This window comes from Scylla paramamosain, chromosome 29, assembly GCF_035594125.1.
Source record: "Scylla paramamosain isolate STU-SP2022 chromosome 29, ASM3559412v1, whole genome shotgun sequence".
Lineage (NCBI taxonomy): Eukaryota > Metazoa > Arthropoda > Malacostraca > Decapoda > Portunidae > Scylla > Scylla paramamosain.
The window spans coordinates 17,951,880-17,964,379 of NC_087179.1; the positions used below are offsets into that span (position 1 = coordinate 17,951,880).

The 12,500-nt window shown below is 42.3% G+C and overlaps 1 protein-coding gene across 5 annotated transcripts in view; it reads left to right on the forward strand.

Annotated features, from left to right (window-relative positions):
- Positions 1-12,500, forward strand: part of LOC135115507 (EGF domain-specific O-linked N-acetylglucosamine transferase-like) — a 95,841-nt gene that overhangs the window by 54,247 nt on the left and 29,094 nt on the right. The window lies entirely within an intron of this gene.

Consider the following 12,500-nt stretch of genomic DNA (forward strand, 5'->3'; position numbering starts at 1 on the left):
TTGATTAATCTATTCACTCTGTCATTCATTCGTGTCCTCACTGATTCATCGACTCATCCACCACTTCTCAGTCAGTCACTTTATTAATCCTCCCTCACCCACTTATTCACTCAATCAATCACTCACTTCCTTAAATCTCACTTGTTCACTTGCTTTATTGAATCTCACTTACTCATTCACTCACTCAGTCTATTAATCTTGCCTCACTCTCTCACTCAGTCTATATTAACCCTGCCTCACTGCCTCACTCCCTCACTCACTCCTTGCGTCATTCATGCAGTCGCCGCGCCACTCTCTGCTCTATTCATGCAGTCCCCGCGCCACTCTCTGCTCTATTCATCGTGCGGTGCTGCGTGCTGCTTCAAAAGTCATCAAGCTTGTGTCTTTTATTCATGAGAGCGTCAGAGTGAGCCATGCACCGCGGGGACGCCTACACACACACACACACACACACACACACACACACACACACACACACACACACACACACACACACACTTTCGCATATACACAAATGATAAATTGATTTTCTACAGTTAAATGTCCATCTCTATTATATACATTTATTTAAGGTGAAAAAGAGAATGAATATATATGGTAGAATAAATTTAGACTGTCATCGCATAACCTAACTAACCTAACTTAAACAAACCTATCTTAGCCTAAGCTGACCTCTCTTGACCTGACCTGACCTAACCTAACCAAACCAATCTTAACCTAACCTAACCTAACCTAACCTAACCTAACCTAACCTAACCAAACCAATCTTAACCTAACCTAACCTAACCTAACCTAACCTAACCTAACCTGACCTAACCTAACCAAACCAATCTTAACCTAACCTAACCTAACCTAACCTAACCTAACTAACCTAACTTAAACAAACCTATCCTAGCCTAAGCTGACCTCACTTGACCTAACTTAACCAAACCGATCTTAACCTAACCTAACCCAACCTAACCTAACCTAACCTAACCTAACCTAACCCTACTTAACCTAACCTAACCTAACCTAACCCAACCTAACCTAACCTAACCTAACCTAACTTAACCTAACCTAACCTAACCCAACTTAACCTAACCTAACCTAACCCAACTTAACCTAACCTAACCTAACCCAACCTAACCTAACCTAACCTAACCTAACCTAACCCAACTTAACCTAACCTAACCTAACCTAACCTTCACCTGTATTCCACACGTTCCCATCACACCCACACTACACACGCACACCTACACGCACACCTACCTCAGGGCGATGGGCAGAAGAGGCGTGGGCGTCCAGATTCGCTAGTGTGGGCGGTCCTTGTTGGTGGTGGGGGTGGTGGTGGGAGAGGCCGTGTGAGGGGGGCGGGGGTGACTCCAGTTGGGTAAGGGAGGGGCCGCTGTCCCCCGCCCCCCTCCGCTGTTCACCGGGGCTTTGTTTGTCACGTTCTTGTTCAGGTCATCCACCAAGTCCTTGCTAACACCTGGGTAGGGGCAAGTGTGGATGCGTTAATTAGATGGGACAGGTGTGGAAGGGTTAATTAAATGGGACAGGTGTGGATGGAAGGGGCAGATGTGGACAGCAATTAGGTGGAAGGGATAGATGTTGATTAATCAGAAATAGCAGGTGTGTGTTGGTTAATTAGACGGGGTAGGCAGGTTTGGACAGGATGGACAGGTGTGGACTGGTTAATTAGGCGGAAGAAACAGATGTGGACGGGTGAACAAAAAACAAGACAAGACAAGCAGTAAGCATAAAAGAAAGAGAAAAATTAAATAAAAAAAAAGACAAACAAAACTTTTAAACAATGGAACAAAGAACGATTTAAAATAGAAAAAAATATGAAAAATAAACACTAACACCTTTCGCATTCACCTGTAAAAAAAAAAAACACACAGGTAATATTTGGAACAGGTAAAACAGCACGAGTTAATCAATAGACTTTATCAGTGCTTAATTACTGGACAGGTGAGACAGGGAAATGAAACACGTGTTAATTGGCTTATCTTTCGCACCTGCACGAGAACAGGTTAATTGCCACACAGGTAAAGCATAATAGGTGTTAATTCATCTGTCCATGGGAATGATGATCGTGAAGAATGACATGCAGGTATGTAATTAGGGGCAGGCAGAATAAGAAGCCTCATTTAGAAGACGAATTAGAACAGGTGTCAATTACTGAGTCTTTCACACCTGTAGAAACGATAGAGATGGAAAATTATGTAGATACAGGTTAGTGACAGTTGAAATAAGACTTGATTACAAAACAGATAGGCTAGAACAGGTGTTAATTGCAGTATATCACACCTGTAGAGGCGATAAAGATAAAAAGCTGAATACAGGTGTGTGGTTAGTGACAGGTGAGAGAACAAGACTCCATTACAAGGCTCCATCACTCTTTCACACCTGTAGAAGCAGTGGAGGTGAAAAATACATACAGGTGTGTAGCTAGTGACACGTAAAACTACAGGTAGACTACAACAGGTGCTAATTACTTTCCTTTCACACCTGTAGCGCCGATAAGAAATGAAGGGCCATGTACAGGTGCATAACTCAAACAGGTAGAAGAGGAAGCGTTAATTGGAAGGCAGGTAAACTTGAATATGTTTGAGTGTCTTTATAGTCACACCTGTTCATTTTCTAAAACCAATTATTGATTTTTTTTTTAATTGTTAGTGACTCGTTGATTTTGTATTAGTTAGTTAGTGAGAGAGAGAGAGAGAGAGAGAGAGAGAGAGAGAGAGAGAGAGAGAGAGAGAGAGAGAGAGAGAGAGAGAGAGAGAGAGAGAGAGAGAGAGAGAGAGAGAGAGAGAGAGAGAGAGTAAATAAAAAAAAATGGAATAGAAGAGAAGATAAGAAGATTGAAAAAGGAAGAAAACAACAAAGAATATGAAAAAAGGAGAAGCGGAGACGAAAAAGAAAACGGAATAAGAAGAAAAAGAAAAAAATATTGCTTGTGAGCGAAAGAAAATCAAGGAAATGTAAAGAGAGTGAAACGAAGGAACAGAAAAAGAAAAGAAAAAAAGATGAAATGGAATAATGAAAAAGGACAAGAAGAACAGATTTTTTTTCTCTGTCTTTCTCTCTTCCTTTCTTCCTTTCTTTCATTCCTTACAAGATTAAAAAGAAAAGAAAATAAGAAAACACACACACACACACACACACACACACACACACACACACACACACACACACACACACACACACACACACACACACACACACACACACACACACACACACACACACACACACACACACACACACACACACACACACACACACACACACACACACACACACACACACACACACACACACACACGGAAGACCACGGCACAAAGCACTAATTTCTCTCTCTCTCTCTCTCTCTCTCTCTCTCTCTCTCTCTCTCTCTCTCTCTCTCTCTCTCTCTCTCTCTCTCTCTCTCTCTCTTACTTCTATTCTTTGTTTGAGATTATAAAACATTAATTTCTCTTTTCTCTCTCCTTTCCTTTTATTCATTTTTTTTATTCTGAAACCAAATAACACTCATCTTTTTTTCTCTCCTTTGCTTCTATTTATTTTTCCCAGAGATTACGAAACACGCAACCCTTTTTTTCATATTTTTCCTGTCTTTCCCAGAGATCACGAAACACACAACTTTTTCCCTCCTTGTTTTTCCCATAGACCATAGAATACTAACAAACATAATTCCTCTTTCTTTCCTCTTCATTCGCTCTTTTTTATATCATTTTTCCTTTCCCAGGAGACCATAGATACTCCTTTCTCTCTCTCTCTCTTTCTCTCTATCTCTCTTTCTCCCAGTTATCCGTATATTTATTTATTAATTTCCAAGAGACAACAGAATATTAACCCAATTCCACTTCCTTTATCTTCTCCTTCAGAGCCCATTCATTTCATCTCTCGCTTCCTTCTCCATCTCCTCCACCTCGACCCTGGCCTCTCACTCCCCCAGCACCCACAAGACACCCACGCCCTTCTCCACCCATCACCTCTCACTTCCCCTCGCGATTAAAAGACCAGTTAAAGGGAGCAACGGTAAAGGGCAACAGCCAACTCGTAAATAAAACTTGAACTTATTATTACCAGTCGTTAGAGCAGTGCAGAGTTAAGGAGGAGGAGGAGGAGGAAGAAGAGGAAGTGCGTGAAAATTACAAGACGAGAGTAAACACCGAATGAATAAGTGCTGGGTGTAGTGGCCAGAATAAAGGGCGGTAATCCTGTTCTGTTTAGACTGGGGGTTAATTGTGGCGTCGTAAAGAGGGAGAGAGAGAGAGAGGGAGGGAGAGGGAGACAGAGACGGAGAGAGAGAGAGGGAGAGGGTGGGGAGGAGAGGATGAAATACGAAAATGTGAATAGGAGGAGGAATAGAGAAAAAATAAAGTAGGCGTATATTAAAATAATGAATAAGTTTGAGAAAATGTGGATGAAGAAAAAGAGATAAGAAAAGAAAGGAGGAAGAAGAAAGAGGAGGAGAGGTTTGATTAGATAGGCGAGTGTTACGGTGCTACATGTAACACTATAACACCACAACACTACAACACCATTACAACACCGTTCAAAACACCATCAATAACACAAATAACACCCTAACTTTTATACACCACAAACAGTCCCAATAACACCCTGACACCTCGAATAACACCACAACACCCCTAAGACACTGTAACACCACAATTTCACACCACTCCCAACACCACAACACTGTCAAAACACCATCCAACACCATTCACTGCAACTCTCAACACCACAGTACCAGTCATCTCTGTCTAACACCACTCACAACACCACAACACCATTTAACACCACATAACACCATCCAGCACTATCTAACACCAGTACCAAGACCACCATAACACCATCCAGCTCTCACACCAGTTACTAACATTACAACACCACCGGACTCTCTCCTACACCACTGATAACACCGCAACACCCTTTTAGACACCCTCAAAACACCACTGAAGCTTATTTAACACCATCACCAACGCCAGAACACCTTCACAACAACATTTAACTCCTCCATTTGTACACCTGTCGGCCGCTCACCTGTCCTCGCCTCTTCTCTCTCACCTGCTCCGTCGCCCCCGCCAGGTGTGAGCGGGCCGGCGCCACTAGTTACCTGGGTGCACCTGCCAATCTTACCTGAATAACACATCCATTGTAAATTTTACACTAATTCCTGTCCCTACAACCTGTTTGCTTCACTCATTCATCCCACCTTCCCTTCCCTTCCCTTCCAGTCTCTCTCACTCTCTCTTCCCCAGCGCTGGTGATACGGTTAATACAGCTCGGTGAGAGAATGGGAGGGTTTCTGCAGGGTATGGTATAAGGGATTAAGGAAGGGGTGATGGGATAAGACAGGGGAGGAACGTTAGTAAGGGTAGGGATGGTTAGATAAAGTGAGGGAAGGAAGGAAAGGGTTTGATATGAAGAGAAGGGAATGGAATAGGTGATGATTGGCTGCTGTAGGGATGGAAGGAAAGGTTAGGATAGAATGAAGAAGGAAAGGGATTAGATAAGGTAGGGAATGATGAAAATGAGAGAGAGAGAGAGAGAGAGAGAGAGAGAGAGAGAGAGAGAGAGAGAGAGAGAGATGGAGAGAGAGAGAAAGGAGACGATAAAGAAGGATACTACAGAATGTGAAGCGAGGGATAAGAAAAGGGGAGAAAGAGGAGAATAGGAGAGGGGGAAAGAAGGGAAGGGAGGAATGGGAAGTAATATATAGGAAATGGGAGGCGTGTAGCATGAAAGAACAGGAAATAAAGGAATGGAAGAAGGAGATGAAGGGAAGGAAAGAAAATGGAAAGATTATCGTGCAAGGAAGGGGAGGAAGAGAAGGGAAGAGAAGGGAAAAGGTGATAAAGAAATGAAGAGAAGGGAAAGGGAGGAGAAGGAAGGATTATAATGCAAAGAAAGGGGAAGGGAAGAGAAGGGAAAGAAATTGGGAAAGAAGGGAAAAATAAGAATATATATAGTAAAAAAGTTATGTCTATTTGTTCATGTCTTATTTAGTTTATTTATTCATTCATTGGTGCTGCGTGTTAAATAGTCAGTTCATAACATATTCACTTGCTCATTCACTTATCTATTAATTCTACTCTTCAATAATAATTAGCACAGTTTTCATTTATTTTTTCTATCTTTCTTTTCATCTTGACCATCTCATTATACTTTACTTTCCTCAGGCCTACTAATTTCCATCTGTATTTCTTTTCTTCTTTTTTTTTCATCTCCATAATTATTAACATATCACTTAAACTTTTATCATCTTCCCTCTTCGACATCTCGTCACTATTTATTTTCAACTACTTTTTTTTTACTTTTTTCTCACAAGCTTAATTTTTTTTCATATTCACTACGTTCGTGTTTATTATTTCTAGTGACACTTGTATTGCATTTTGTAGAGAGAGAGAGAGAGAGAGAGAGAGAGAGAGAGAGAGAGAGAGAGAGAGAGAGAGAGAGAGAGAGAGAGAGAGAGAGAGTGTAGCGGTGACTGCGGGCGGAGAGCAGACAGCATTGATGGCGTAGCGGAACAGAGCGGAACGGAAGAGGTAACTAATACTGCGATTTTTGTCATTAATTTCCCACATTCCGACGTGAATCTAAATTACCCATCTTTTTGGAAATCTCTCACTCATTTTTTCTTTCATTTTCTTTACTTTTTTATGAGATGGCGGTAACAGAGCGGGTTTTTCTTTCGGTTTTCATAATTCAACTAATAGTTTAACAAGCATGCCACACCACCCATTAGAAAAAGGCTATTGATAACTAGACTAACCATCTCTGTGGGCACTAAAAATCTCTCTCTTGGAAAACAGATAAATACATAGATAACGAAACAAGGCATTTATACTAATAGTTTAACAGAGGCTCCACACCACCCACTAGAAAAACACCCTTGATAACTAGACTCCTTATCCCAACGGCTCTGGAAAATAAGCTACATGAGCGAACCAAACATTTCTACTCGTTGCCTTTCAGGAATGAACCGTATGGAGGAACAAAACATTCTTATCACTACTTCAGCGAGACTCCCCAAAAAAAACACTACGAAAAAAAACAAAAAAACATAAACTCTAATAACCATCAACGTAACCTTTAAAAAAAATAGATAAATAAGCTAGAAATTAATGATAAAACAAAACATTTACATCAACATTCCAGCAGACTCCCACACCACATATATAATCTATATTTACGATAGAACCCAGCGCTTCAGAACACAAGGCTGCTAAACGCTAAACGCTACCCCTTCTGCCCGACTGTTCCCACGGCCCCATGCCACGCCGCCGTGAGCCAAGCGCGGGCCGGGAAGACGGGAGGTACAGTAGGAAGGGTTGAAGGAAAGGAAGGATTAAAGGAAGGAGAAAAGATAAGTGAGGATATGAAGGTAAAGGGAGTTACAGGAAAGAGAGAGAAGGTTTGGGAAGCCGCAAGCAGCTCATTATAAATACTTAAGATTATACTGAAAAAAAAAATAATGATAATAAATAAATAAATAAGGACTTTAACGCAACACCGAATGTAAATGAGCGAAAATTTTCATCGCAACAAAAGAAACACAAGAGTTTATACCGGAAAAAAAGAACGGAAAAATAAAAATAAATAAATAAAAGGATCTTACTGCAACACCGAATATAGAAGAACTATTTTTTTTCATCGCAACACAAAGAATGAGCGACACAAGAAACACAAAAGATGATACCGGGAAAAGAAAGAAAGAAAAAATAAATAAAACAATTTTTCTTTCATTGCAACACAAAAAAATAAACGACACTTTTCCAATTTTTTTTTAGGCAGCGCGAAGACCAAAATATTTTACGAAACATTTCATCGCAACACAAAAGAAACCAGAAAAAAAAAAATTCGCGGCGTGTGAAGGAAGGACAACACTTTTGGCAACACAAGGACGGGCAGGAAGAGCGACATTTTCTTGCAACACACGAAATGTCTGTAGTTTTTATCGCAGCATTTCAACACAAACACTGTCTTAATTCTCTCTCTCTCTCTCTCTCTCTCTCTCTCTCTCTCTCTCTCTCTCTCTCTCTCTCTCTCTCTCTCTCTCTCTCTCTCTCTCTCTCTCTCTCTCTCTCTCTCTCTCTCTCTCTCTCTCTCTCTCTCTCTCTCGTTTGATGGCAACACACATATCTAACACTCTTGCAACACAAAATGCCTAATATTATTTTTTCTTTCTTTCTGGTAAATACAAAGAGGTGCATTTTTTAAGCGCAACACAAAGAGCAAGATTTAATCGTAGCACAAAAGATAACAAGAACTTCATCGCAACACAAAAATTATTAATTCTATCGCTACATAAACAACAACTAATATCAACACAAGGAATTAACACTTCATCGCAACACGGACAGCACACAGCACTTTATCGCAACACAAAAGATTAAAATTTTATCGCAACACAAGGAATTAAATATTTTCGCAACACATAAAATACCTAAGAGTTTATCGGAACACAAACGATAACTAACACTATCACCACACAAGCTGTACGCAACATTATCGCAACACAAACACGCAATGTTTTATCGCAACAGAGAATTAACATTTTTATTGCAACACAAGCAATAACTAACATTTTTATCGCACCGCAAGTAATTAGCTCTTAACCGCAACACAAAGAATTAGCACTATCACAACACAAACAATACCTAACGCTGTGTCGCAATACAGAGAACTAGCATTTTATTACAACACAATTAACATTTTATTGCAAAACAAAAAGCAAAACTTCATCTTATTGCAACACAAAGGATTAATATTTTATCGCAACACAGATAGCATATTATCCCAACGCAAAACAAGACCTAATAATTTATAGTATCACAAATAATTAACATTTCATCGCAACACAAACCGGATGTAACTTTTCATCGCAACACATCGTGACCGAGAATTTCTTGCAACACAAAGAACAAATATTTATATCCTCAGAGAAAAGAACAACACTTAATTGCCGCACAGGGATCAACACTAATCCCGCATTTAATTAATAATATCTCGCAACACAAATAACGAGAATTTCCCGCTTGCCACAACACTTGTATTGCAACTGTAAAGAAACGCCGCCATCTTACTGTAAGACTTAAAGCACAGCAACATTGCAACACTTGAAGAGCAACACCAAGAGAGGCGCAACACTTCGCCGCAAAACAGAAGCAACACTGAACACCCGCGCGACACCCCAGAAGCGCAACACACAGGAAAGGACACACAATTAAACCACGGGAACCTCAACACGGAACACGAAGCAGGAACTTATTTTTGTACCGCAACACAAGCAGAGCAACACAAGGATAACAGACAGCACATCACCGCATCACGAGAACAACACACCTGGCGGGCCTGGAACACTGGGAGCTGAGGGAAACACTTGGAACACCTGAAACACTTGCAACACGCAACACGAGGCACCAGACGCAACACTTTCCAGGAACACTCCACGCAACACACACCACTGAACACTGGCCTAGCTAGGTGAGGGCGGGGGGCGGCGTGCCCGTACACCACACACTGCCCGCCGCCCCGCCCCGCCCCGCTGCTGTGCCCAGGTGCCCCTCGCCGTCAGGGCCGCGGGCGTCAGCAGAGTGGCGCCGCCCTCGGGAAGACGCTCAAAAAGGCGGCGGCAGAGCCTGATCTCGCCCCAACAAATCAAATCTGGGACTGCCTATCACATTTGCAGCCCTAATGAGGCCGGAGCCACGGGTAATTAAGGGTAAATTTGCAAAGTGTGGCGGTAATGAGGGAGACACTTACCTGGGGGTGGCGGCGGGATGGCGGCCAGCATGGCGGGGACTCACCACGACCCTGATTATGAAAAGCCCGCCGCGCCGCTCATTACAGACATATGAAGTAATATGGTCGCCAGACAAGATCTAAATGGAGATTTCCCAATACTAACTTTGCTTGTTAAACCTATCTCCTCTTGTTAAGGCAGAGGCGCGTCGGTCCAGCCGCGCCGCCCAATCCCACCGCGAGTTGCCGGGCGGGGGGCGGGGTCACGGCCCTGCGCCACGCCCCCCGCACGCCCCCTCAGCCAATCCCCAGCCCAGGCCGCCTCCACGAAGAATAATCTGCCACTAAATTGAAGATAATACACAATGGAACCATACAATTGAACGGATTGCCTCCTTACTTGGCAGACCGCCTTGCCCGCCGCCCCGCCCCGCCCCGCCCCGCCCCGCACGCCGCCCACGCCCGCACCCAACACAACCCACACCAAAATTTAAGTAAGTTTCTCCCGCCAGCTCCACCTGAGTGTCATGGCCGCCCTGACAGTGACCCACCCTCCTCCCCTCCCCCTCCCTGCCCCGCCCCGCCCCGCCCACCGCACGCACGCACGCACGCACGCATATACACACACACACACACACACACACACACACACACACACACACACACACACATATACACACACACACACATATACACACACATATACACACACACACGGCTATGTACACACGCACATGCACACGTACACATGCACACAGACACATACAAGCAGGAACACACACACACACACACACACACACACACACACACACACACACACACACACACACACACACACACACACACACACACACACACACACACACACACACACAAACGTACGCACACATGAAATACATTTGTCAATTGTCAAAACGTGTGATTGAATCCTGTGTGTGTGTGTGTGTGTGTGTGTGTGTGTGTGTGTGTGTGTGTGTGTGTGTGTGCGTGCGCGCGAGTGCTAAGAATCATAGTTACAAGGGATTCTTTTTTCGCAGGTTCTACACACACACACACACACACACACACACACACACACACACACACAGCGGCATTAGATAAACTGAAGGTTGAGATAAATTATAGAGGCACACGATGGCAGGAGGAGGAGGAGGAGGAGAAGGAGGAGGAGGAGGAGGAGAAGGAGAAAGAGGAGGAGGAGGAGGGGGAGGAGGAGGAGGAGGAGGAGGAGGAGGAGATAATCATTGTGCTAAATCTATCTTACTATGAATATTCGTTTGTGTGTGTAAGTAGAGAGAGAGAGAGAGAGAGAGAGAGAGAGAGAGAGAGAGAGAGAGAGAGAGAGAGAGAGAAAGTATACGTATTCAATAGGATACTGAAATGAGAAGATGAAGAAGAAGAAGAAGAAGAAGGGGAAACAGGATAAAAAAAAGGCAAGTGAGATAGAAAACTAGATGGAAAGAGGGATGAAAGATATTGGGTTTTTTTTAATTAAGGATGTTTTTCATGATTGTAGTGATAGTTGAACAGGTATTGTATAATTCCAACAAGCTGCAGTGGAAGTCATCAGGATTTTCAAGTTTTATTTTCGTAACTTAAGAGATAGTTTAGCGTTTTTATTATTATTATTATTATTATTATTATTATTATTATTATTATTATTATTATTATTATTATTATTATTATTATTTATTCTTTTATTTATTTCTTTCTTTCTTTCCAATCTAACATGTTGCAGTAAAAGCTACATCAGTCATTCCCACGACAGTTCCACAGGGGACTGCACACACACACACACACACTCTTACCAGACTTTACTGAAGGGCACTGCTGTCAACTGCATATCAGGACACTAGCTCAACTTTCACTGCGGACACCATTACAACAAGTGCATTAAACTGAAGATGTTTTTGTTGCACTGAAGACTGAAGGCATAAAAAAAAATAAAATAAATCACTACTACCTATTTATCACCTACCATTACACCTCCATTTACCCATTCCCTAATCAGTAATAGGTAATTTTATAAAGCCTGGGAGGTGTCTCTGGCGCTGAAGGATTTAACATGCTTTATATTACCAGGGGTCTTCAAGGTGTCTTCGTGATTCTAGCGATAATAAAAAGATCTACACTTTTAACCCTTTCACTGCGATAGACAAGGATTTATACACTAAGAACAATGTATGAAATATTTACAACCACATATAAGAAAGAAGAGAATAAAAAAATGAATAGATATTGTAATTTTTTAGCTCGTGTAATATTTGAAGGTAGGTGTGGAACAAGAAAAGACATCTGAGAGAGTGACTAGTGACTGAGGTGTTGCAAATAGAAGTGAGGGAGTAAACAGGCTGTAGTGAAAGGTACATGTGTTTCTAAGGGTGTTTCAAGGATCCCAGTGGCAGTTTAGCAAGGTGTCTGAGAATGACTGCAAGAGGAAGAGGTGTTGCAAATAGAAGTGAGGGAGTAAATAGGCTGTAGTGAAAGGTACACGTGTTTCTAAGGGTATTTTAAGGATCCCAGTGGCAGTTTAGCAAGGTGTCTGAGAGTGACCGGTGACTGAGGAGAGGTGTTGCAAATAGAAGTGAGGGAGTAAACAGGCTGTGGTGAAAGGTACATGTGTTTCTAAGGGTATTTTAAGGATTTCAGTGGCAGTTTAGCAAAATGTTCACATCATTCATTGGAAAACACAGCCATGAGAACCTCGCTAACGGGTCCTGGTGAGAGAACAAGGCTGAGAACTCTTGCTGGGGTGACCT